At 39.1% G+C, this 6,390-nt stretch overlaps 1 long non-coding RNA gene across 1 annotated transcript; it reads left to right on the top strand.

Annotated features, from left to right (window-relative positions):
- Nucleotides 1–2,508: 2,508 nt before the first annotated feature.
- LOC125326838 lies at nt 2,509–5,618 on the top strand. The gene is made up of 3 exons (XR_007204024.1): nt 2,509–2,586; nt 3,158–3,243; nt 5,520–5,618. It is a non-coding gene; the product is annotated as an uncharacterized LOC125326838 (long non-coding RNA).
- The last annotated feature ends 772 nt before the right edge of the window (nt 5,619–6,390 follow it).

Here is a 6,390-nt window from a genome sequence, read left to right as displayed (position 1 = left end):
CAAATTAACCCTCCAAGAGCAAACATCCTTGGCCAAAGCCTTGGGATCTTCCAATCAGTAACAGGGTGGAACCTCAGACCTACTCACACTTTCACACAAAATAAATCTTTAGAACATATTAAGCATTCCCTTCAGTCTTTCTAGGTGAGAAATTTTCATGTCCACTCAGACCATAGGCTCTGCAACAGGTGATGTAAAGGATTTTATTTCCCCTTTGGGTAACTCCATGACACCATAATGAAAACTCAGAAATTTCTGCACGTCTTAACAAACACCTTATCCAAAGTGTCTTATTCTAAGAGAAGTTATTGGAAGTGCATATAACAGAGGAGTAACTCCTAAAAACCACTTGTGCTTTTGTGGTCATGAAAGCTGAAGTGTGACAAATGTGTGGCAAGAATGTATTTGTAGTGTGGTTTGTGTGTCTTTTATGGTGAGTCCTGCAGTTCCTCCTACTGTCCAAATCAGGCAATCTGTTGAAACGTACCATAATCCCTTCACATCCTCCCTCATCTCTTCTGCAGAGAGAGTTGGTTTGGATTTTGTACCAGAAGAGTCTCTAGCTGTGTTACACTCTCAGACGTAGGAGCAGGGACTGGTTAAGATGCTCCAGGATAAATATGTGACATCTTTCTATGTCACATGGATTCATGATTCATGGATTCATGAATTTCAGGAAATTCATGTGGTTTTAGAGCAAAATCTACAGCAAGAATAAATTCTAACCTAAGTTATTTTAGAATTTTGAGTGCTGCAACAGTTTGATAGTTTGCCAAAAAAAAAAAAAAAGTTGTCATGTTAATTCTTAAAGGCATGCTCAGCTAGGTTTTTTTTCAGAGAGATTTATTTCCTTAAAATAGCATTTTCCTACTAAAAGTGCCTGCTGGGCAGAGCTATGTGGCAGGCAAGTAGGATTATCAGCATGTTTACTTTTCAAACATCTCTGCCACACTTGAACAGTTCTGCTGTGGTGTCATACATAAGTGATGAGATAGATTGTGTAAGAGTTTGTATACTAGGATATAAAAAATTAAAATGTGTTACAGCATTTAAAGTGCACTAACGTTTTAACTCCAAACTAGTCCAAGCAATATTCTTATACCAAGGAAAAGCGTTTTCTTTTGCTGTGGTATCCTTTTTTGGAATGTATCCTCAGCTCCAAGGAAAGTTGCAGCCCCATTAGCACAAATTAGGCCTCTTAGTTGTCTGAAAGGTACAGAAGCTCCTTTACAGCTTTGTGTCTCTGCATTTTCTAGTATACTTATGAAAGGATGTAGGCAGAGGTTTGGATGTGATCACTGTACCAGCCATGTACTGTGCTTTTGTCTGTGATATCTTGGGAGAAAAAATCAGGATTTATGATGTAGCTCGACTCTGAAGGAAAGTTTTTAATTACATTGGGATGAAAGTAAGGGAATAAAGGGACAAGTTCCCCATTGATTTTTTTCAGAATCACTATCATTCTGCTACCACAGTTCTTTATAAACAGAGGCATGTAGAAAAACAGACCCCAAAACTATCTTTGTTCAAAATAAGATTAAGGAAGTGAGATAAATTTATGGAGTATTCATGGCACTACTTTGGATTTCTTTTATAAAGCTTGAGACTTGGCTTCCCAAGTCAATAAGGACATTGAGACACAAAATGAATTTTCTGAGGCTGCTAGTGCTACAAGGCTATATAATCACTCTGGGATTGCCAAAGATTTCTCTTTTTTTTTTTTTTAAGATTTGTGTCACTTTCACTCCCACACATCTGGCAAGAGAACTCTGCACTGGCTTAGCTGAAAAATCTTATCTCATAGATCATTACAAGCAATAAATTCCAGCCTTTGTGCTTACTTATATTGTCTCACAGCCTGGAGTCACTGATTTTGTCGAACTAGAAATGTGGGCTGTAAAATATTTACTCACTAGCATGCCCCCACCACCAAGAAAAAACCCAACCCCCCCAAAAACCATGCCATGCCTCAAAACCAAGCCTCAATCTCTTTCATTGTGAAGGCAGCTTTGAAAATGTAAATCACATAAAGCTGGCTCTCAGGGCCAAAGAAAACAGGCAGCTGGATTCCATCCCCCAGCTAAGAATCAGCCCTTAAATACCTCTTAAATAGACACTTTATATGAGCTACAGTCAAACTCATTTTCAAGTAATGTTTTCCCACGTGTCCCAGAAAATGCGAACAGCAACTCTGTGTGTGGATGGACTGGGGCACTGACAATAGGTAAGTGTGCCAAAAACCTGCAAACTGCTAATGCAATTCTACCACAATTCCTCTCTAAGGTCACACCTGTGCTAAAAAACTGATGTACTTTTAATCCACGTCATAGTCCTTTTATATAGCTAAGGCAGCTGTGCTCTAAAGAACTGTCAGCAAATGGCCTGTGCTAGGTCTTTTCCTGCATGCTAGTTCACATTGGTAGGCATTTTTTTTCTGGTATTATCTTCTGGAAGCATTCTTATTTATGGGCTTTATTGTGCTGATCCTTTTCTATATGACAGGCATGGGGAACATGAAGGCAGGGTTACCTCATACATGGAAGGCTTGACAGCTTGTGGCAAAAAAGTCTGGAAAGATATGAGAAGGTAAGACAAATGGACAAGGACTGGCACAGATGCATTTGTCTCTACAGGTTAAATTAAATAAAATGCTGGGGAGGAAGCAAAGGAACAATTCCTAGCACTAAACTACAGATCTCCAGTTTAGCATCCTATCTCTTGGAGTAGAATTCATCCTACTATTAACAAGCAGGATCAGAGTTAGTAATGACCAGCAAGTGTTGCTCAGTGGCAAATTCTCTGGGTGTGGGGGAATATGGTATGGAGACACTTGAGGTGCAACATACTCTCATATCTCTGTATTCCTCATGATCAGATTTCAGAGGAAAAATTGGCAGCTGGCATATAATAAAGCCAGAATATTTTCCAAGAGACACAACAATCATTCTTGAGTATCTTACCCCAGCAAAAACATGGCAGAATAACCAATCAGGTTATAATGAACATGAAATGCCTTCCCCTTTGTTTTGATAGGACAAATTAATGTTAGAGTTACTCTAAGTAGTGTTGTATAACATGAAACATAGTAGTTTTAAACAATATACCAGCACAATCCAGGAACAAGCTGTAACTTAATTTTTGGCATTTTTATTTTCAGTTTCCCCAGTGGCTGTTAGTGAGTGCATGGAAGAATTTTTTAATCAGTCCTGATACACATTCATATATCCAGCCATCAAGATTGAGGTTAGTGCATTATAGCTGGTGCGGGAACCTTAACTTACTTGCATCAACTTTAGGAGGATTAAGTCAGAAACAGTACTATTTTAATGCCATATTTTTGTATTTACTTGGGAAATACTCTTGTCAATTTAAAGTTTCCCATGGGAGGTGTCAAGAGGTCACTGAAATTTTCCTGGGCAAGGGAGGAAGAGTGGTTGAAACCATGGCCTCCCTGCTGCTTCCTTCAGTATTTTTCTTCATGTCATTAGTGCTGTGCTCGGCCCTTTCCTCCCAGCTTCCATTAGAAGAGAGAGGGAGAAAATGTAAAAGTATTAGTGAGAAATGGAGGCAAGAAACATAGAAAAGGCTTCCCTGCTGTTTTATTTGGTTACTTCTAGGCCTCAGTAACAATAAACTTAGCACAGAAAATGAGTATAGAATATATTGCCTAGTATGCACAAAAACTCCCAGATGCTTTTAGTGCATTTTTTTCCCCAGCTCATTCTATTATTCTACACAGTCTTCTGGCCAACGATCACAAAGCCTTCTGACCTCTCTGTTATCCTATGGCAAGAAAGTACAGTTCCCTAAGGCTGCAAAAGCATCGGGAGTTGGATTTCCAGAAATGAGGTACCTGCAATTTCCATGACCATCAGTGTAGCTGTGAGCAGCATATTCTTCAGACAACACTGAGACAGAAATGCAGAATGGAGGGATAGGGGACACCCCACATCTTACAGTCTTGCCAGTCTTCTGAATTGCATCTGAAAATACCTGAGTTGAGGTATCATAGATAGCTTTGTTAAAGCTAGTGACTGTAGGAAGTGATCTGACCTGTGTCATACCATGGATTAGTGCGTTCCCTCTAACAAGTCCCCATGGTTTATTGTGTGATAATCTAAGCAATTGCACAATTAGTAAATTATTTCAATTATACATTTCTCACATTTTTAACTGCTGTAAGGCAGAATAAAACATCTGTGGGGATTTTGCCAGCGAGTGAAAACAAAAATAGTGCTAAGTAAATACATTACAACTTGATTAATGCAAGATAAACATTATAGGCTACACAGCTTTTGCTCCTCAGCAGGCCTATTTCACATGGTATGTTCATACATAAATTTCTCTTACTAACACTGCACAAGCAGTCTGGCACCATCCTTGACAGATGAGCTTTAGGAACTGTTATGAAGTGGTTTAAGTTATAGCTCCATCTGTTGTATCCCATCCTTCTGATGGAGATTGTGTTCACTGTGGCAGAATAAGCAGAATGGAAGACGTGTTCATACCTTCACCAACTGCAGCTCAGAGTCTGGTGCCTTGGCTCACACCCATCCTCTCAGCAGTTTAATCAATGACGCTCTGCTTCATGCCCAAGCATGAGGGTGGGCGAACATTTCCTTCTGCTGGTCCTGATAATCATCAGCAGAGGGAAAGAACAGACTGTGGTGAACAGGAGAAGCTTAACAAATCACAATGGGATCTGACTCAAGCTTTCTTTAATTTTACTGGGAGGAAGGAGACCTTATGACTATGCTCATCCATGCTCCACTACTGTATGTATGGCTACATACTGGGGGTGGTGGTGGAAAGTCTGCCCATTATGGATCTGAGCAAAGTAGTTACTACGGCATCACTGCATGGTTAACAAAGGCTGTGGGCCAGGACTGAACTGTGCTTTCTTTCCCACCTGGCAATGTTTGACCTCATGGTCTGTGGAGTCAGAATTTGCTGAAGTTTCTGGATAAACAGGATTGTCCAATGTAGAGAAAGCAATAGTGGTCTGAGCAAAGGTGACAAAGAAGTATTAAGTGAATACAGTGAGTTAAGTTATTCAGGGCACTGTGATCATTAACTGATGTACTAAAGTCCACGGTGGAACAGGATATAGAGGTCAGTGCAATTAAGCTTTTCCACAGATGGGAAAAAAGTGCTATATTACTAAGCTAAAAAATCACATCAGGGATGTTTTAGTGCTGTTGAAATAATTCTCATATATGTAACAATAAATACAGGTCTACTAAATAAGGCTTTAAAACTACTGAGTATAAAAAAATATATATACTCATATTTCTTATAATTAAAAGACATAAGTATGTCCAGTGTTATGTCCAAATATACTCTATTGAGAAGCTTAACTGTCATAGACTTCATCTTTTAGGTTCTTACAATGTTTAAAGAAAAGGATTAAAATACTCCAAATGGTTATGTAAGTTATCAAAATTAACATTAGTGGGAAAGGATCAATTAAATGTGCTATAATAATGGCAAATTAGTTGCATTTTATTACTATCTTTCAGATATCTTTATCAAGAATTTTACAGATTTCCAGAATAAATGAGGTTGGAAAAGACCTCTTGAGATCAAGTCCAACCTTTGCCTGAGTATCACCATGTCAACTAGGCCATTGCAGTAAGTACCATGTCTAGTTTTTTCTTAAACACTTCCATACAAAGAAAGAAACAAAATGCAGAGGAAATATAACACCTACAGCAGTTTATAAAAAGCAGTTTTAAGCAGGGTTCATGTTAGCCATGATCCACAATAGACAGTTCTGGCTCATCATTAATGGCACCTCAGGTTTTCTGTCCTTTTCGTATCCCTATCAAATCAATCACTTCAGAAAAAGGCTACACACCTGAATTTTGCAAAACTTCTCTGACAGCATTCAGAATGCAATCAGAACTCAGAAATTCTAGCAGCAATAAAGCAAACAACAATAAGAACATTTGACAGCTGATGGGGGAGTCAATAGGAGGAAAGTATGGCATCCCTGAAGTATTGCTTGAGATTAAAAATTTTTAAGAGAGATAGAACCACAGTCTTTTTTTTTAGCCTAAAATTTGAATTTAGGGAAGTTTTATTCTATATCAAGGATACAGCCAAAATGCATACTTCACCCCTTCCGCTAGGGAGGAGATTACTGTCAGGACTGTGTGCAGGATACAGCAAAAATTAGGGTATGTCAAAGACCTGATTGGTTCTCTTCTCCTCAGAGCAGGTCTGCATCAGCTCAAGCCACAGTCCTATTTAAATCTGAACTGTATTTTTTCCTGGCTGACTACAGTCCCTGGGGGAACATCCATCAGCCAAGCAGAAGTGAATCATGCAACGCCCCAGCCTCACACTTGATACAGTCAGCCTCAGGGATGACTTGCGAAAGAACTGTCA

Source organism: Corvus hawaiiensis, chromosome 5 (genome assembly GCF_020740725.1).
Source record: "Corvus hawaiiensis isolate bCorHaw1 chromosome 5, bCorHaw1.pri.cur, whole genome shotgun sequence".
NCBI classification, from domain to species: domain Eukaryota; kingdom Metazoa; phylum Chordata; class Aves; order Passeriformes; family Corvidae; genus Corvus; species Corvus hawaiiensis.
Note: the sequence above shows the minus strand (reverse complement) of the source record. Positions and strands in the feature narration are given on the sequence as shown.